The 21,350-nt window shown below is 42.8% G+C and overlaps 1 long non-coding RNA gene across 2 annotated transcripts in view; it reads right to left on the reverse strand.

Annotated features, from left to right (window-relative positions):
• The window catches only part of LOC141140913 (uncharacterized), a 179,600-nt gene that overhangs the window by 55,981 nt on the left and 102,269 nt on the right, over positions 1-21,350 (reverse strand). The window contains exon 2 of one of the 2 annotated variants that reach the window (XR_012244017.1): positions 21,234-21,342. The exons of the other annotated variant lie outside the window; for it this stretch is intronic. This is a non-coding gene — a long non-coding RNA (uncharacterized lncRNA). The remainder of the gene's footprint in view (positions 1-21,233; positions 21,343-21,350) is intronic. 2 annotated transcript variants of the gene reach the window in all.

The following is a 21,350-nucleotide window of genomic DNA, read 5'->3' on the forward strand; positions in this document are numbered from 1 at the left end:
TGTATGTAATCTGTTGGCTCTCATCCCGCCCCCTCCCTGTCCCCTCCGAGGCTGCAGATGGGCATTGATCAGGCTGCACTGATGGCAATGGTAAGGCTGCATTCATAGCAATGGTAAGGCTGCCTTCATGACAATGGTAAGGCTGCATTGATTGCAATGGTAAGGCTACTTTTATTGCAATGGTAGAGCTGCATTGATTGCAATGGTAAGGCTGCATTGGTTGCAATGGTAGAGCTGCACTGATTGCAATGGTAAGGCTGCATTGGTTGCAATGGTAAGGCAACATTCATGGCAATGGTGAGGCTGCATTCATGGCAATGGTGAGGCTGCATTGATTGCAATGGTAAGGCTACATTAATGGCAAAGGTAATGCTGCATTGATTGCAATGGTAAGGCTGTGCTGATTACAATGGTAAGGCTTTATTGATTGCAATTGTAGAGCTGCATTGATTGCAATGGTAAGGCTGCATTGGTTGCAATGGTAAGGCTACATTCATGGCAAAGGTAAGGCTGCATTGATTGCAATGGTAAGGCTGCACTGATTACAATAGTAAGGCTGCATTGATTGCAATGGTAAGGCTTTATTGATTGCAATTGTAGAGCTGCATTGATTGCAATGGTTAGGCTGCATTCGCGGCAATGGTGAGGCTGCATTTGTGGCAATGGTGAGGCTGCATTCATGGCAATGGTGAGGCTGCATTCATGGCAATAGTGAGGCTGCATTCATGACAATAGTGAGGCTGCAGATGGGCACTGATTAGACTGCAATAATGGGCACTGACCCTTATTTTGCTTCACAGTTCTTTATTTAAAATTTTATTTTCTTCCTGAAACTTCCTTCTTAAAGTGAAGGTGCGTGTTATACGCCTGTGCGTTTTATATGCTGATAAATACTGTATATCCAAATAACACGCCTGAGCTCATTCTTAGTCCTGAGCGGCGCTCGGGATTCGTTGGGGGACACAAAAGATATATATATCCAAATAACACACCCAAGCTCATCTCTTCACTACACACAGCCACAAAGGCAAGAGTGCTCGGACGAACACATTTAAGCCTCATACACACGATCGGATTTTCCGCAGACAAAACGTCAGACTTTTGTCTGAAGGGCGTTGGCCAGGAACTTGTCTTGCATACAAACGGCAAGGAATTGTTGGCCAACAAACACGAACAAAGTGACGTATTAGATGTACTACGAGACTGCAAAGAGGAAGTTCAATTGTCATGCGCCACCCTTTGGGCTCCTTCTGCAAATTTTGTGTTAGTAGAAGTTTGGTGAGTGTTAATTCGCGCTTTTCATTTCGTACTTTTTAGTTCGTTTCTGAACGGCAACCAGCCATGTTGCATAATCGGAGGAGATAGCGTGTTATTTCTTATTGGCCTTGGAGTTATTGCTTTGACCCAAGTCCAGTTCAGAAACAGGAGGAGGAGGATTTCTTGGACCAAAAATTGGTTGCTTTATTATTCGTGACCAATTATGTCATATGCCCTTGCTGCGGGAGCTCCAGGAGAATAATCCGGAAATATCTCCAGATGACGTACCCCTGCTATTAAGAAGCAGGACACATGTATGAGGCTTTTATTTTATTTTTTGGTTGAACAATGATTTGATTTAGTATATTGTCTATATTTTTGGATGCATAGAATACACATTTTGGTTAAGTTCTATTAGCAGTTAGCATGTCTAATTTTCTTTGTTTTCTTTTTTTAATGCCCAATAAAAAAATTGTGAAGTATAATACTTGGCTATGTGTTTTTCTTCAAATGACAATTTGGGAGTAGGCAGTTACATTTTAAAAAATACAATGTAAAATTAACAAGGGACACCTACATAGTTGTATCTTTGATTTTAAAAACTAAGGGATAATGGTGTTGTGGTAAGTTGCACCAAAAAAATAAAATAAAGAGCATAATAATATTATTCTTGATATCACTAGAAAAAAAAGCCTTTGAAAATGTGTTTGCAATAACTCCATCTGTATCACCAGGAAAGCAGCTTCATTATTATCCCATTAAAGAAGAAGAGAATTGTGCGCTGCATTTGGAGATTTCACAATTTGCCACGTCATGAATGATAATTCTCCATTACGAACGCTAGTTTACAAGACCGACCGCTTCTGGCTCGTCCTTGCTTCCGAGCATGCGTGTTTGTACTTTGGACTTTTGTCCAACGGACTTGTGTACATACGCTCGGAAAATCCGACAACAGACTGTAGTATGCGGAAAATTTATAAACCTGCCATCCAACATTTGTCAATGGAAAGTTGACCACCAATTGTCTGACGGAGCGTACAAATGGTCGGATTTTCCACCAACAGCCTGTCATAACACAATTCCCGTCAGAAAATCCGATCGTGTGTACGAGGCTTTAGACCAAACTTTAATGGTTCAAAGAATGTCAGGCACAATGGTCGGCCCTCACGCGTGTTCACTTCATCAAATCTGGCCCTCTTCGTGTAAGAGCTCCCCATCGTGTAAGAGCTCCCCTTATGTCAGAGTACCCCTCATGTCAGAGTCCTACCATAACAACAGAGCTGCTAGAGTCCTCCTTATATGTCAAAGTCCCCCCATCACATCAGAGATCTCCCAATATGTCAGAGCCTCACCCAGTTGTCAGAGTACCCCCATCATGTCAGCACCCCCCCCCCCCCCATCATGTCAGAGTCTTCCCATAATGTCAGAGTCTTCTCTATATGTCAAAGTCCTCTTTATATGTCAAAGTCCCCTCTGTACATCAGAGTCACCCATCACATCAGACTCCCCAGTCTTCTCATCATATCAGATCCCCATCAGCAATCCCCTCCATCAAACAGCCCCCCATCGCAGAGCCCTACCAATAACACAGTCCCCTCATTACATATGAGCCCACCTTTTGGCTGCAGCACAGCAGAGTGCAGGTGGTGGAGCAGGTGGACTTCTTTCCTCTCCTGAATGCTGGGGGCAGCCCTGTATGCCGCTTTTCTTGGATCATTGCCATGAGCTGCCATGGTGTGGGCTGCCCATCAAGACCATAGCAACAAATGATGCCGTGTGTGCTGCCCTAGAGCGCCATTTATTGGTAGGGAGCTGGTTTTCAGACAGTCCGTACCATTGCGACTCATGGTGCTGATCCAAGGAAGACTGGGTCCCATGCTCATTGAACTCTGGTTGCTAATCACTGCTCTAGGGAATGAAGCTGTGCCTTCTCATTGGGCATAATGATACTTCAAGTAGCTGTGCAAGTATGAAAGGATTGATATAGGTAATACTATTTTTTAAATAAGTGCCCCTGCTCTTTGGAAAAACATGCCTATGCATCTATTTTATGCCGATGCATCTATTTTATACTCTTAATGGCATAGTCCACCTTTTGCAAAAAAAGTGATAAATAAATACCACATTAAAGTAGAACCAAAGGCAAAGCTTTTTTTTACTTTGGATAGAGTTAGGGAGGGTTATAACCCATCTCAGTTAGTTTTTTTGCCATCTGAACAGGAAGTGAGAGGATATCCCTCCATAGTGAGGGAAATCCCTGGTTGTCACCAGAGTCACCAGAACTAGTGTTACCTTTGGAAGCTGTCCACATCAGTGCCTGACCTCACAAATGTGCTTCTGAAAGAATGGTCAAACTTTCCCATAGACACACTCCTAAACCTTGTGGACAGCCTTCCCAGAAGAGTTGAAGCTGTTATAGCTGCAAAGGGTGGGCCAACTCAATACTGAACTCTATGGACGAAGACTGGGATGCCATTAAAGTTCATATGCATGTAAAGGCAGGCCTCCCAATACTTTTGGTGATATAGTGTATATGTGTATGTCTGTTTCTGTGTGTATTAGTTGTGACAGGGGGAATCAAACTCAAATGGTGTAGAGCTGTCTGGAACTTTATTTAAGAGCTTGTTGGTCCACTTTTTTTAAAATTAAAAAAAAAAACAGTTCAACCAAACATATTTGCCCTAATAGGGGTTGTCAGTGTTACATCAGTTCTCTAATTTGGTTTCTTCCCGGACTCACCTTACAGTCTCTTTTACCTTGTAACCAAACAAAAATGCCCACTTGGCTGTACAGGCTTCTGTCCTGAGACACCCTGTCTCACAGAAGGCAGGATCTGCGTCTCTCTCACTGCTTCCTTGGATTTCTTACTCATAGCTCCGTGTTGCATAGGCCCATGCTCTGACTTCTTGATAGGAACCAACCTGGCTCTTAAGACCTTCTCTCTACTGGCTGGATCCCTGATCTACCGACATGTCTCAGCCTATAACAGGTGTTCACACCTCTACACACACACACACACAGCCTACAGGTCTCCATTAAGACCTGGACACAGTGGTTGGAGAATTGCCACCCAAATCTCTTTGAAGTCTCCAAGCTCCAGACCCTGATCCAGGATCCAGGATTACAAAACCTGGAGAAAGCTGCAAGATCAACTTTCTCTGTTCAGAACTGAACTTCTAGAGCCCCTCACTGTGAACCCTGCAACATCCTACTAATACAGTGGCAGGGCCTTACACTTTCATATACTCAAAAGGAATTTATTTCAATAGTTCATGGATGGATTTATGTTTTTAATGACTGACTGACCACCAAGGTAAGGGTCATTCTTTGCACTGACCACCAATAAAGTGGTTTAAGCAGGGGTTCCTATAAGCCTGAAAATTATTTTAGGGGTTCCTCTGGGGGAAAAAGGTTGAGAAAGACTGCTATAATGGAACTGAAAGAGTAGGAATACTTTGTTGTAGAAGGGTAATATGTTCCACAGCATTTTTAAAGGCTTTTAAACAACATCAAGCAGCTCTCTTAAAGATATCTAGGAACCCTTTATATCCAGTATGGCAAGCACAGATAGTAGGAATGCTGGCTGGCTTTGACAAGTATTTATCAGGCTTGGGCAGGCATTTAGAAAGCTCTGTTAGACCATTGGGCTTGGTTCTGCAGATGCCCATTGAATATTTAATAAATGCCTGCTGAAGATTATGGCATGCCAACTGAACTGATGCTTTTGAGGTTAGAATCTCCAAACTATGATTAAGTCAAATCTCTCAATTTGCCATTATGTGAAAGAACTATAAGGTTTAGGCTGATGTAGGCCAATAGTTGAGATATGTAAATCAGTATGCCTGAACCCAGTTTATATCAGGCCAATCATTAGTGATCCAATTTTTGCTGTGGATTGATGATTTGGACTACTTGCCAAACCACCTTCTTCTTACAAAGGATGTGATTGGCTTACTTCCCAAAACTCCCTGTTGGAACTTGGGCACTCCTTATACACTGGCCAGTAAGGGAGCACTAATATTGGTTGGCGATCCAGTGACCAACCTTCAGAGTGCACCACGTCATCACAAATACAGTTTTTTTGTGCCAGCCATCGCTATTGATGTCTGTGACCCTGTTGGGGGTCTCTCTGTTTGTGCTCATGGCCAAGGTCACTGGGATAAAAAGTAAAAAGTGATGCAAAATCAAAAATGTTGCAGTTGCCACTAGGACAAGAGGTGAGGGGAAATTATCCAGTTGGGACACCTGAACTGGAGGGGGAGATTTCCTCTTACCTATTGTGTCTCTAGGACAGAAACAGAAGGTAAATCTTCCTCATGGGACACACCAAAAAAAAAAAAAGACATCATTTTAGTATACCCAACTTAATCCAAACTGGACAAAAAGGTTTTGGTTTAGGAGCTAGTATGAACTGAGTGCTCAGAATTAAGGCTGGGTTCACAATCGTGTTTGCATGAGTACAGCAACCCATTCATCTGCAAGAAACGGGTGAAAAGAAGTCCCAAACCCCTTTCTAAAAATGTGGCCTCAAGGAACCATAACGGCACCATGCAGTTTTGCGCACACCAAAATGTTCCACATTTGCCAATGAGTGGGGATGTCATTAAGAATATTTGTAGAATTCAACTTTAAAGGCCTGTATTCTGCAACAGCATATTTTTTCCCCCTTGTAACCACCTGATTTATTGTTAAAGTTTACGAGGGACCTATTTTTATCAGTTTTGAAGGATTAAAGTGTACGTTTTTTTTTTTTTGTTTTGGATATTGTAGGGAAGGATTAGAATCCGTTTTTTTATTGCTGTCAGTGTCCACGCTAGTTAGATTACCTTCTGTATTTGTCTTGGTGATAGTTGTTACCAGGACAAAAATTCCTGGGAAATCCACAATTTTACAGTTGTCACCAGAACAAGAGATGAGAGGAAATCTTTTAATTGGGACACATGTCCCGTGACAACTGACCAAATCTAGTCAAACAGGTAGAGTTTCGTTGAAACCTTTGCATGGGAATTCTGAAAAATTGTTTGTCAGAGCATGTGATACTACCAACAGTGACTCAACAAATTTAAATAGAAAGCCCTTAAAATTTTTGTTTGATTACCATGACAATTGTCTGAATTTTAACATGCTACTTTAGGATATAACCTTTATGCCTGTGACCCTACCAAATACTATATATACCATATAAAATGATCAAATGTTTGGGACAAACAACAAAATTCCTACTTCCATATAAAACTTTAAGCAACACATGTGCATTACAATAGGTTTGATTTTTTTTCTAAGAGAAAACCACATTCACAGTTAGAACTTTATTAGTTTAGATAACAAACCAGAAAATGAATTCATCGAATGCCTTTAATTTTTCTTGGCACTACTGTCCAAAACGATCATTGAATTGTCCCCATTACCTATTAAGAATCAAATGAAAGACTCAAAAATGAAATTCTAACACTGTATGGCTTGATTAACCCGTTGGCGCTGAGTGGCCGCATATTTGCGCAACTTGGTGGAATACAGCTGTACCGAGAGTGTACGCCCTGAACTCCCCTAACACAGTTACCGGGGGCTAACAGAAAGCTTACGATTGCTGCTTGCGATCGGGAGCTTTCCAATCATGAGACCGCCGTGACAGCAAATCACTGCGGTCACATGATCATAAACCCTGCTCCGCTTTCCGGCATTCCTAAACCCTTTAAAGGGCCGGGAGGTGCTGGCTCCAAGGGGTTAAACGTGGGTGGGTATACATTAGTAGAGCAGGTTGAAAATTTTTCTCAATTGAACACATTTTCTTTTGGAAAATTCCATTCATTCCAATATTACAAATGAATGTTTCTAGGAACGTTTGTTCAAAAATCTACTAGTGTATAGCCAACGTAAAAGGGCAATTCTTCTTCCTTTGTAGAGTTTTATTCTCTCTTCCTGTTGTGTCTTCAGAGCAGGAAGTGAATAGAAATCTCCCCAATGGTACTTAAACTGCAACAATTAAATCGACAGGGCTTTCCCAACTCTAAAATTAAAAAAAACTCAGATGATTCGTTCCACAACTATTTATTCAGAAATCCTTCAGTTTATAGTCCATATAAAAAGATTATAGCAATGTGATAGGTTGTGTAACCATAAAATGTCCATCCACAAATGGCAACCTCCACAAGGGGATTAGAAGCAAAATCCAGCAGGAGCTGCAGAGTATAAATGAGAAGAGAGGCGCCTCTAAGTGTAGCAATGTGGTCACACTTAAAGAAGGTACAACATTTAGCAACTCACATGGTTGATGATTAAAAGAGGCACATCTAAGTATACAGGCATCCGGGGTAAAGCTGTCCACATAGACCGTCCTCTGCTCTGCCGGCTCTCACCGCTGTCAGTCTGCAGTCGTGACCGGGAAGACTACCCTGCAGTAGAGCGATCTGAAAAAGAGACTTAAAGCGCAGTTTGGAAGGGACAACGTCGATGGTGGTGTGGAGGATAGTCTATGTGGACAGCTTTACCCCAGATGCCTGCATACTTATGCAGCGTACACACGAGCGGACTTTTTGACCGGACTGGTCCAACGGACCGAGTCCAGCGGACAATCCGATCGTGTGTGGGCTTCATCGGACCTTCAGCGGACTTTTCCAGTCAAAAATCTGATGGACTTTCGATTTGAAACATGCTTCAAATCTTTCCAATTGACTCGAGTCCGGTCGAAAAATCCGCTCGTCTGTATGCTAGTCCGATGGACGAAAACCCACACTAGGGCAGCTATTGGCTACCAGCTATCAACTTCCTTATTTTAGTCCGGTCGTACCTCATCACGTACGAATCCGCCGGACTTTGGTGTGATTGTGTGTAGGCAAGTCCGTTCGTTCAAAAGTCCGTCGGAAGTCCGTCAAAAGTCTGATGAAAGTCCACCGGAATGGCCGTCGGACTTTTGTTGTCCGCTCGTGTGTACGCGGCCTTAGATGTGCCTGTTTTAATCAACCATGTGAGTTGCTAAATGTTGTACCTTCATTAAATGTAACCATATTGCTCCACTTAGAGGCGCTTCTCTTTTATACTCAGTTGTGACTTGACGCTACTTGTATATCAAAACATCACTTGTATATCAGGTCAAAATGTATTTAAAAATTTAGCTTGTCTTGCAAAACGCTCTCAAACCATGTTACTCTCAAACCAAAGTTTTACTGTATTACTCTTGGAAAAGCTGTCCTCTGGGTGGTTCTCTTCTATCTCCACCCATAGTATGAACCCTGACTAATCTAAAGAAACTGTCACATACATCTCACAAACCTAACAGTAGAGCACACATAATAAATGGAAATTACTGTAATTTGCCTCAACATAAACTAATAACAAAAAAACCTTGGGTGCATAAATTGTACAGCCATTTGTTGAGTCACTTGTTAATATTTAACGTTTTGACCTGGATTGCGCTCCATCACTTGCCCAGACTTCTCTTATCTCAAAGTGCCGGTACATAAAGCTGTAACGTGTCACAACTGTAGCTGCTGCAAATGGAAAGTTTTTTTCTTTCTACAAAAAAAAAAAAAAAAATGACGAAATGCAAAAAAGATAAACATTCCATATGTACATTAACCAATATATTGACCCATTTTCCTTCCTGGGCGGTAAAGAAAGCGAGATAAATGTTCTCACCTGTACTCAAGAGTTTCAATTTTAGATAAGGTGTGCAAATATATACCATCACACTCTTATAAAGAGTATCTGAAATCAAAGTAAAACATAATGCTGTGATGAAGGAGAGTAGAGAAGGTCAATACTGCACTTTGCTCTTCAGTTGATAAAATGTTTTTTTTTGTTTTTTTTAGATGTTTATTCCCCTTTCTTGCTTTATTTGTTTTTTTGATAGTTGTTAATCTACTGGTTATTTACGTCATTCTATCTGGGTAAGCTGATAAAAAAAATTTTGTTGGTCTGTTTATATTTTATATATATACCAATACTTAGGCTACTTTCACACTGAGGCACTTTACAGGCGATATAGCGCTAAAAATAGCACCTGCAAAGCGCCTGTAAAGCGCCTCTCCTGTCACTCCAGTGTGAAGGCCAGAGTGCTTTCACATTGGAGCAGTGCGCTGGCAGGACGCTAAAAAAAAGTCCTGCAAGCAGCATCTTTGAGGCGCTTTAGGAGCGGTGTATGCACTGCTCCTAAAGCGCCCCCTGCCCATTGAAGCTGAAGCTTTTAACCCTTTTTCGGCCGCTGGGGGGGTTAAAAGCACCCCGCTAGCAGGCAAAAAGCGCATCTAAAATGACGGTAATGTGCCGCTAAAAATAGCGGCGCTTTACCGCCGACGCCCCCACCTCCTCAGTGTGAAAGTGCCCTTATGCCGTGTACACACGGGCGGACTTTTCGGGATCAAAGGTCCAACAGTCTTTTTGACGGACTTTCAACGAACTTTTGACGGACTTCTGACGGACTTTCGAACTAACTGACTTCTGACGTGATGTCCGACGGATTCGTACGTGATGACGTACACTGGACTAAAATAAGGAAGTTGATATCCAGTAGCCAATAGCTGCCCTAGCGTCGGTTTTCATCCGTCGGACTAGCATACTAGCATACGAGCGGATTTTTCGACCAGAATCGAGTCCGTCAGAAAGATTTGAAACGTGTTCCAAATCTAAAATCCGTCTGATTTTCGACCGAAAAAGTCCACTTCAGGTCCGATGAAGCCCACACACGGTCAGATTGACCAGTCCGGTCGAAAAGTCTGCCCGTGTGTACACGGCATTAGAGTTTGCTCCATTTAGGAGCACCAGATTTCTTACATACTAATGGAGCTATATTGCCATGGGTCCTTCCCCTTTTTCATTTCTGTCCCCCCTTGACCCCCCCCCAGATATACTCTCTTTTATGGGAAGAGATTCACCTTCACCTTTTCTCCCTCCCAAGTTTTTTTTTCTCTCCTCTCTTTCCATTACATTCCTGATGGGCGCTGAATTATTTATGAATTATGCCTATGCTATGTATTGTTTTGGTGTAAAATTACTGTGTTATTCTAAAATTTTCTCTTGAATTCTAACATATACAGCTGTACTGTTCCCTATTGCTGGCACAGATTTTGATGAAGCATTGAAAAGCAAAAATCATCAATCCTGCATTTGTGCCTTTTGTGAACATTACTTGAGCTTGTGTTGCACATTGTAATGTGTTTTTTTAATGTATTGAGTTAAATGTATGTAAACCTACGGCACATTTAAAGTCCCTTATCTCGCTCCACACTTTTATATAAAGTGTGAGTGGTTGAGTCTCCCTTCAGAAATGTTTTACCTTATTTTGTCATACTGAAGGCCCACTCTAGTTTGTTGTATTCCCATGTTACTAGGCCAGAACTAGAAGGTTAGGTGAAGCTATCCATGGACATTGGCAGATGGGTGAATGTACATGACTAGGGTAGCTAAGAGCTAACCATCCACTTACCACACTTACTGCATCCCTTCATCCTTGAACCTTTATATCCCATTTTACTTGTAATCAACAAACCACTCGACAACTAAGGTGGGGTAAAATGGCCAAAACGACCTTTTATTAACAACAACTTTAATTAAATAACCAACATGTTATTTAACCACTCAAAAACAGATATAATTAATTTTGAGATCCTTGACGGTACTGATATACCCATACCATTATTGTGTCAGAGGCACCAGCTAACTGAGTTGCCACCCCAGCCACGACCTATTGACTCAGGGCCTAAAACCCAGCTGACCTCATCCACCCAAGGTTCTTACCACTACCCGGTCACTCCGCAGTGAACCGTTCCCACTCGAGGGTACCATACCAGAGATGGTTCCCCACCGTTTTACCCAGTACACCGAATTATACCACCGTCAAGGACCCCAAAAAACACCAACATAGAACACAAAACACCATAAACCATGAAACATATAAATAGGGGCGGGCGGGAGGGACGTTCTTGCACTCCTTTCTTCACCGACTGTTGAGGCTCCACCCCTACCCTGCAGTTACTATCCCTAAGCTCCCCCCAGCTCCCTTCCTCCACAACCAATGGGGTATCTTAGATTTCCTCCACTTTTGTTAACCCCTTCATTCCTGTATACCCCTATCACCCTGTCATGTCTCCCCTTCGCTAACTGTGTTTCTGCTCAGCTACGGTTCTTTCTGGAAGTAGAAATAAGCTGTAAAATTTAGGAGAAAATTGCCTTCCGTAAATTCCAGCAAAAATTTCCTACAATTGACGTTATGTGGTTTCAAAGAAAATGTCCCCGCTTAATTTCCTATTCCTACAGAAGTGAGTGAAATTGAGATTTCCTCTTAGGTACATTTTTTGAGAATTCTGATGACATGCCAATGATAGTAAATGATGGGAGCAACAACAATATATATACAATTTTCAAAAAAAAACAATAGCAGTGGCAGGCTCCTCACCCAACCTTTGGGTGGTATATATTTTTTTTCTACAAAATAGAAGTTAGTTAGCCTTTGAAGCACATAGTACATGCATTTTGTAATACAGTGTACTTTGAACTCTAGTGTAAATATGATTTACAGCTTCCGCCCCTAACCTCACCTTTCCATTGACAAATATTTGTTGTAAAATCAATTGGTCAGTTAAATTACAGAGCTCTCTGCAGCTGGGTAACTTTCGTTTATGGAGCGCTCTGCTACTGGACTCCCCTATATGCATACATTGTCAGGGTTGCTTGGATAAGCACCATCATCCTTCATGTTCGCAATCATCAAAACAATTCTCTACAAATATGAGACTTTAAAAATGCCTAATAATGGAATATATGTATCATACTGGTAAAATTCATCCATTTATTATAAAATCATTAAAATACATGGCAAGTTTTGCCTAACAATGCATATAACTTATGTATTCAGCCATACAATACATGGAAATAGAACATGGAGATACGTGTTCTTTATATATGTTTCACAGCATATCATTTTCACCGCCTACACTTAACATGACATTACTCCTTGATATAAACTAGGGTCTGGTCGGGGGAGGGGGGGGGGGTGTAACACAATAAATCACAATGCATTTCCTAGGTCTCCAACCCCACTTTTTCAGGTTTTGTGAACCTATAAATAACAATCAGTATACATTATGCGAATCTCAGAAGTGTGTACATAATGCCGCGTACACACGACCGGACTTTGTGTCAGAGTAGACTCTGACGGTCTTTACCACGGAGTTCTGCTGAAACGGACTTGCCTAAACACGATCACACCACAGTCCGTTCGTCTTTGAACGCAATGACGTATGACGGGACTAGAAAAAGGAAGTTCAATAGCCAGTAGCCAATAGCTGCCCTTGCGTCGTTTTTGGTCCATCGGACTAGCATACAAACAAACTATTTTTCCGATAGGAATTGAGTACGTCGGAAAGATTTGAAACACGTTCTATTTCTAGGTCCATCAGAATTTTAGAAAGAAAAAGTCCGATGAAGCCCACACACGATCGGAATGTCCGACGGAATGATTCCGTCGGACCTTTTCTGCCGGAAAGTCCGGTCGTGTGTACACGGCATAAGAATTTTAAACAATATACTATACTTTTAAATTAATAATTTCCCAGAATTGGGATCAGGAGCCTAGGGACCACCATCCACACCAACATATGGATTAATAAATAAATATTAAAATAAATAATACATAAATAAATAAAATAAATTAAAAAAAACGTAACCCCAACCCTTAAAGTGGTTGTAAAGTCAGAAGGTTCTTTTTATCTTAATGCATTCTATGCATTAGGATAAAAAAAAAACCTTCAGTAAACAGCAGCCCCCCTAATACTTACCTGAGCCCATCTCGACCCAGTGATGTTGTAGGAGTGTCTCGGCTGCCCAGGACTCTCTCTCCTTATTGGCTGAAACGGCAGTGTGGCGCCATTGGCTCCCACTGCTGTCAATCAAAGTCAGTGAGCCAATGAGGAGAGAGAGCGGGCGGGGCTGAACTGTGGCTCTGTGTCTAAATGGGCACACAGAGCAGCGGCTCGGCTCGGGTTCCCTTAGTGCAAGCTGCTTGCTGCAGGGGCACTCAGCAGGAGGGAGGGGTCAAAAGTGCTGACGAGGGACCGAGAAGAGTAGGATCTGGGGTGCTCTGTGCAAAACCACTGCAAAGAGCAGGTAAGTAAAACAAGTTTGCTATTTTTAAAGAAAAAAAACAGACTTTAGTATCACTTTAACTCTAATATTAACCCCTAACCCTAATCCTATCCCCCAACCCTAATCCTAATCCCTAACCCCAATATTAACCCCTAACCCTCATCCCCATCCTAACAAAACAAATAAATAAATAAACAATAAATAAATTAGCCCCTAACCCTTAACCCCTTCAAAAAAATTAAAAAAATTATTCCCCTTACTGCCTGGGCCCCCCCCCCCTTTACGATTCCCCTTACTGCGCGGGCTCTCCCCACCCACTGCGGGACTGCTGGCTTCCCTCCTTTCCTCTCCTCTCCTCTCCCCCCAGGTGCTGTGGTGGATCTTTCAGGATGGAGAGTGGGGGAAGGGGCTAATCAATATGTCATTTACCCATCCCTTCCTTTTCTAAATGAACACAGTGAACACACTCACTGTGTTAAATCATACCTGAAACATAGTAAACAGTGTTTACTATTCTTCAGTTTGTGAATGAACAGGAACCTTCTCAGCACAAAGCACTTCCCATGTATTCACTGTCCAGTGCAGCTGAGGCTGCAGAGAAAGGCGTGTGTGTCTGAGCTTTGGAGTGCACACCCTAATGCAATAAGCTGCACACACCAATGGTAACTTTATGTAGCACCCTCTAGTGTGCTAGGAGTGATAGTGTTTTTTTTTTTTTTTTTTTGAGAGAGTAGGGAAATTTCAAGGCTTGGCTGGGAACTAAGCCTGGGTGTGTTTTGTGATCTGAGAAGGGAGTGACTCAGAATAGAGCTGGGTGACTCACAGGTGGTGTCACTAGGACCTCTCACTTCTTTCCAGAATCTGGTGTTTTCTAGAAAGAGAGATGGAGAGGAGAGGTGGAGCCACCTGGGGTATTCTGAGGAGCCCTGACCAATCCCCAATCTGGATTGGCAGAGGTTAGGCCTCCTTAAATACCCAGGGTCAGCCCAGCTGGGGAGGAGTGGATCGGGTGGAAGATGGAGTGTTAGGCTGTCGGGGGCCTTTGAGGGAGCTCCCCAGTCTTGAGGGGGGGTGACCTTGGACCTGGGCTCGGGTGCGGATGGGACCCTCTTACAACCCACAGAGGTGTCCTGACCAGGAAGCACAGGAGGAGCAAGAGAGGTCAGTGGGAGAACACTGCTGGGCAAGTCTCCAGGAGTTCCACAGAGGCAGCAAAGAGGGCTGGTGAGTGTTCACACAGTCAGGAGGACTGGGAGGCACGCCTGAGAGGACAGAGATGGAGCAGTCTGGGATGGGTGCAGAGCCAGTCTGGAGGATTGTGGTGGCACAGGCAGAGGAAAGGGGCAGCTGCAGCCAGGAGGGCTAGCAGTGCCTGAAGAGGTAGTACTGGGAGCAGTAGCCACAGGGACAGCTAGCACTGGAATTTTCTATTTTTGCTACACCATAGGGGCCCGCGTTCCCTGCCTGCAAGGGGGATCTGCTTTGGGCCTGGCTGAGTCCGTGTCAGGCCTATGGTGCTAGTTGGTTCGGGAAGTGCAAGCAAGTGATGTGCTAGAGGAGTGAGGAGTGATAGTCTGCAAGCAAGGAAGTGCAGGAGGATAAGAGGAGATTGTATATACCGTGGTGTATATAGTTGGTCCCAATTTTGATTATCAATTATCTGGGCATCTCATAAGTTTCCTATCCCCATCCAAGTTAAAATACCCTCAATAAAATACAAAAAAACAAGTGCAAGGACTGCTTTCATGGCTCTGGAAGCTTGAAAAGTGTTTGCCTGGCTGGGCAGAGTGACAGACAGACTACTACACTCAGCAGCCCCTACGGGGGTACCACTACATTTATTTCATGAAGCACTCTACAGCTGGAAAGCTTTGGTACATGCAGCTTCCTGCATCTGGATAGTTTTAATTTATGGAGCTCCCTGAATCTTAGTCTATGGAGCGTTCTGCATCTTAGCAACTTTCGTTTTTTGGAGAGCTCTGCAGTTGGGTAGTTTTATATTATGAAGCGTTTGCAACTAAGAAAGCTATTGTACAATGTTATATGGAGCTCTCTGCAGCTGGACATCTTTAGTTTATGGAGCGTTCTGCATCTGGGCAGCTTTTTTCGTTTCACTGTATGACACAACTGTGGTGCAAACACTGCATACAACTGATTACAGAATTATTAATCCTTTATAAAGCCACTGAACATCTGTGACGTTGAGACAGTTCTGTAACTAAAAGAAGAAAAAAAAACGTCTGGCACAGGGCTGTTATACAGTACTGAGAGGTAGTGATCGTTGGAAACTCGGTGATCAACAGTGTCAAAAGCAACATAGGTTGATGAGAATCAGAGAGCTAATATAAGCTGGCAGGCGTTGACAGTAGGCGCCGGGGTGTGTGTTCTTCATTGTCTCAGCAGAAGGCAGTAAAGTGTGGACACGATATGTTTTTGCTCAGCATTCAGGGGGTAGAATAACAGCACACATCAGGTACTGCCGCAAGAAGAACAGAACGTCTCCTTATATACCGCTTATTCCAAACATCTGCTCGGACATGAGATGCTGAACGATCGTATAATATAGGCATTAAATCAGGTCTGCAGAATGTCCAGAAACCTACAGACAGCCTACAAAAATGTTGGCTAATTGAGGATGAATGTAAGAAAAAAAGCCTGAAATTAATTTTTTTTCCTGCATTTGAGTATTGGTCACAGTAGTCTCAAGAGGCCTCATGTATCAAAATACGTGAAATAAGGATTGGCAGATCGAAACTTGTAATAGAACCTGACAAAGGATCAAAGAGAGAAGCAGATTAGTTGCTCTAGGGCAGCCTTTCTCAAACTTTTTACCCTGAAGGGCCCTTAAATTAATTTTGAGGTCCCAGGAAATCCATGTTAAAAAAATATGATTCTATCTACAGTTGATAGTACGTTAGTCAAGAAAAAAGGAATAAAATGTGTCCTCAAGATAGAGTAAAGAAGACCCGGCTTGCAGTCTGCGCTCTAATTCATCCCAAATGTCAGGATCTGTACTTGAACCTGGGACATCTGTATGTGTTTGGCACTGAAACTCTTCACTGAGCTACCTGAGATGCTGGACAGTACCTTGTTGGATCCTTTGGACAACCCTGTGTTGTGCCTTGATTTTTGCTGAACCTTGAACTCTTTGCTCCTCCCATGAACTTCTTGATTTAAACCATGTCTCTGTACTTCCTGCTCTCTCCAGCCAGTATCTTGCTACATGCCATATTTGCTACCACTCATTATCGACCCTTGGCTTGTTCCTCGACTACACTTCTGCCTGATCCCAACCTGCAACTACTCCTAATTGACCGTTTGGCTTGTTTACTGACTACGCTTCTGTCTGATCCTTACTTACTTATCCGCTTCTGGACCCAGGCTTGCTCATCTCCTGGTGGGGCGATCCTAAGGACTGTGACCTGGTACTAACACGCAGCAAAATTCATCTCCACCATCCGGAGCTCTGGTGGACACCGGTTAGTACTTAGACTCCGCACCTCGGGTGAGCCTGTGTCATCTGCTAGGGTGACCTGCCTGTGTACCTATACCGCTGATTTCTGTGTGAGCCTCCCACTGCTATAGCAACTGGTCTCCGAGCCTGACCCCTGATCATGACACCAGAGGTGTTCTATCGGGTTGAGGTCAGGACTCGCTCATCTATGTCTTTATGGACCTTGCTTTGTGCACTGGTGCGCAGTTATGTTGGAACAGGAAGGGGCCATCCCCAAACTGTTCCCACAAAGATGGTTGCATGAAATTATCCAAAATGTCTTGGTATGCTGACGCCTTAAGAGTTCCCTTCACTGGAACTAAGGAGCTAAGTTCAACCCCTGAAAAACAACCCCACACCATAATCCCCCCCTCCACCAAATTAGAGTGCAGACTGTGAGCCAGGTCTTCTCTCCAACATCAGTACCTGACCTTACAAATGCGCTTCTGGAAGAATGGTCAAACATTCCCAAAGACACACTCCTAAACCTTGTGGACAGCCTACCCAGATGAGTTGAAGTTGTTATAGCTACAAAGGGTGGGCCAACTCAATATTAAACCCTACGGACTAAGACTGGGATGCCATTAAAATTCATGTGCGTGTAAAGGCTGGCGTCTCAATGCTTTTGGTAATATAGGAGAAGTTTTTATGTTTTTGATCTGATTTATGTAGACTGTGCCCTACACTGGAGCACACACACCCATGAACATTTGATGTCACACTTTTTCTTTGTTTCCACCTTTTTTTGGGGAGGGGATGCTTATACAGTTTTCCTGCAGCTGCCATGGTTGTGTTTTTAATAATTGGCCAATTATTATTTGTTGGCGTGTGGTTTTGTACTTTCTAGATTATTAGTGTTTAATAAAGTCATTTTCTTTACCGTTACAGGTGTCAGACTACTTTGCCCCCCATATAATATACATTGATCTAGAGATACATATTGAGGTTGAGCCCAGTCTGTTTTTGTTCCTTTTCATCTTTTTTGATAGTATGCTTGTGTTTAGTGTTAGTGTTAGCTAAGTTGTACAAGGTTTTAAATTAGAGTAACGAATAAGTCATTTGCATGTATTTAACACATATTTTCAACACTCCCTTCTCTTACATGACAATATTTATCATCAAATTAAACAAATTATAACAGACAAAAAAATAAACAGAGACTGAGGAAGTAGTAGTGTTCCCTTACCTTGGTGGTTTGTGGAAAAAAAATCCCCCTTTAATTGGCGGTCAGTGGGGGGTTAAAAGCTCCCTTTTTAATTCTTTGTTTTAAGTTTTTGTAGCACATACAGGAGAAACATTCTCAGCAGGTAAGTATACATAATATACCATCAATACTGGTGTACTCAAACATTGTATACAACTGACGTTGCATATCTATCCAACATATGTAGCCCAAAACAATGAAAATAGTACGCGAATGCCCCTCTAAACCTATGTCAGTCAGATCAGCAGGTGAAAAGACTGGTGCAAATCAGACAGAAACGGCTTGTCAGGCTTCAGTAGACTTCAACAAAATGGCGGCCGTCTGCACACAGACACCGCCTCCGTTTTGCATAAAACGTAATGAGATGGTTCGTAGATGGCTTCAGCTCCTGTTCTCCACCTTTAGAGAACTCCTCAAATGCATTTCATCCTTTTTGGGGCTTAATCATAGAAGCCATCTTTTACCCATCTCATTACATCTATGCAACAGGGAGTCGGTTGTCTGTATGCAGATGGACGCTAGTTTGTTAAAGTCCCATATCTGTTGTTACTTTAAAACAATAGCCTGAACAACCACGTCTTACATGGGTTCTGTCGCATAGGGGTTGATGTACTAAAACTGGAGGATGCAAAATCTGGTGCAGCTCTGCATAGAAACCAATCAGATTCCAGTTTTTTTTTGTCAAAGCTTAATTGAACAAGCTGAAGTTAGAAGCTGACTACCATGCACAGCTGCTCCAGATTTTGCACTCTCCAGTGAGACACTTCCTGCATGTATATTAGGACAGCAAAGATTAATTATCCAGAAATCATATAGGGTCAAGGGCAGAGGAAAGAGGCAAGGATAAGAAAAAAAAAACAGGTTGGGGGGATAAAAGAGAGAATAGTAGAAAGGGTCAGTAGGATTGAGGGATATTGCACAATGCCTGCACTCCCGAGAGAGAAGACACGTACTGAGTGCCCTGGAGGGTTTGGGGCAAGGCGACCACAGAGCTATAACGGGGAGCCCAGGATGTCTCGATATTCAGAGGAACAAGTAAACTCCAGTCTGTAAAACCATGTTCTGTTACAATATTCTTCCCTGTTATTGGCTGTTGCTGATAGTGTCTCCATTACTTGGGTTTTGGTAACCTTGGCAAACCACAGTCCAATGGGGGGTGCAGTAGGCTGCTTCCTCTATATCGGGATGCATGCCTTTGCCACATTCAATAGATCTAGCAGTAGGGAGCACTTATTACATTTAAGCGACATGGGAGTTAGATGTAAAAGAAAGGCCACTGCTTCCATTGCCATCTGGACATCCTTTAATTTGTAGATCGAATAGGTAATCTGCTTCCAAATCAGCAAATCGCAGGCAAGACCTGAAGACATGGAGCATGGTGCCCCCCTCCTCTTGACACTGCCAGCAGAGTGGGGAACTCAATGGGAAAAACCTGTGTAAGGTCGATGTCCCTTTTTTTTTGCAGCGTAACAATGGCCCGTTGCACTGAATGCTAATGGGAAATTATCCCCTTACATTGATGGCCATTGTAGGCAGGAAGATAATCCACCAATGCTTAAGGAACTCTGGTAAACTTCTTCAGAAGTTCTAGATTTCCAGGAAGCTGGAAATAAAGCCAACATACAGTATGGTGCAAATAAAACCCATTATTTTTATCATATACCCGGTTAAGTGTGCCGTTTTTAGTATGCCAGCTAGTGTCCATTGCGTGTCAGCGGTGGGGGGGCAGTGCTTACAACAACAGCCAATTGGTAACATATTATCATGTATATAAGATTTAGGGATTGTATTTTTGTATATTAAAAACAGAACTCCAGTAATGGTCTTAATTGCATAGTTATATTGGTCCAGCTTGGCACAAAGTAAGTATGCATATTTGAAAGCTGATGGGCTGCTGTGGAAGCTGACAATCACTGTAGTAGTTGCCACTACTACAGTGATAGCTGCGATCCTCCATGTCCTGTGCTGAGCGGCTTCCCCTCTACACACTGACCACAGGGAGTCATAAAGTGCTTTGTTTTTATTTGTTTTTTTTCAATGAATACAAGGCATTCTCTCATTGGATGAGGGGGGGATTTTGACGTCATTGCCTTTACTTTATACGTACTTCCAATGAGAGAATGCTTTGTAGAAAAATGCAAGGTGTTCTATGAATGGTGGCAGTGCCAAGTGAGCGACTTTCTGTAGTGGGTGTGCAGAGAGAAAGTTGCTCCGCAAAGATCGCAGCTATCACTGTAGTAGTGCCGACTACTAAAGTGATTGTCAGCTTCCACTGTGGCCAATCAGCTATGAGGTATACATATTTACATTGTGCCAAGCTGGATCAATGTAAATATGCAATAAAGACCCATGAGACTTTCACAAAAAACACCAAACAGAAGAGAAAAATATAGAAATACAGAATTGTATTACATAAATACAAAATGTGTAAAAATTTCCATTCTAAAATATACATAGAGTACAGTATTCATTCAAGAGCAGTTGACATTTTTGTTATATGTTGGTTTAAACAAGTATTTGCTATATCAACAATAGCATGATATGGCTGAACTATGTCATAGATATTCTCATGTCATGATGTAGCAATGTGGACTACAATTGCAAAGTACAGTGATCCTCCGGTATTTCTATATATCGCATGTCCATCTAGTGTCCAGCATTACTAACTGACATCATATTTGTGAGCCAAACTAAAGGGATTATGGGGTTAGTAGTTACTCAGAATGGCAATCACTCTGCATGACTATATACCCGGACTACATAACCCAGGGATCTTTGCTACCATCAGAGAGATTGCTGGGAGGAGCTATAAAAGAAGCCAGAGACCGGCCCCACACTCTCTTCCTCCTGGGCCTGATTTGTGGCAGACATCACCGTGCATGGAGAGCAGGGTCGCGGCCTACCACACGGGGTACAACACGGGGTACAACATTCCAACCCGGATGAGAAGGGCCTAGCACTGCCATTCATCTAGCATCACCTCGGCCATCCGACAATCCGTGCTTCGAGCTTCGCATCGGGAGATCGTCACAGCGAGTCCGCTACACGAACGTCGCTCCAGGAGCTGCTGTCCAGAAGGCATTGAATTGGTCTGGTCGTTGGTGAGAGGGCAGTTTCCTACCTTTGCAAACCTTTCCTTATTACTTCACTGGGACACTGTGTACAAACAACTTTACCTTGGTTATACTTTATTGCACCTACCTTTGAACACTGTACATAGACATCCTTAGCTTCTTCCATTTCAAGAAACCCCATTGCTTGTTACTGCACCTTATTGGATATAGTTAATGAGCTCCGACTGCCATCGAGCCTGTAACA

This window comes from Aquarana catesbeiana, linkage group LG04 (assembly GCF_042186555.1).
Source record: "Aquarana catesbeiana isolate 2022-GZ linkage group LG04, ASM4218655v1, whole genome shotgun sequence".
In the NCBI taxonomy this organism is placed as follows: Eukaryota; Metazoa; Chordata; class Amphibia; order Anura; family Ranidae; genus Aquarana; species Aquarana catesbeiana.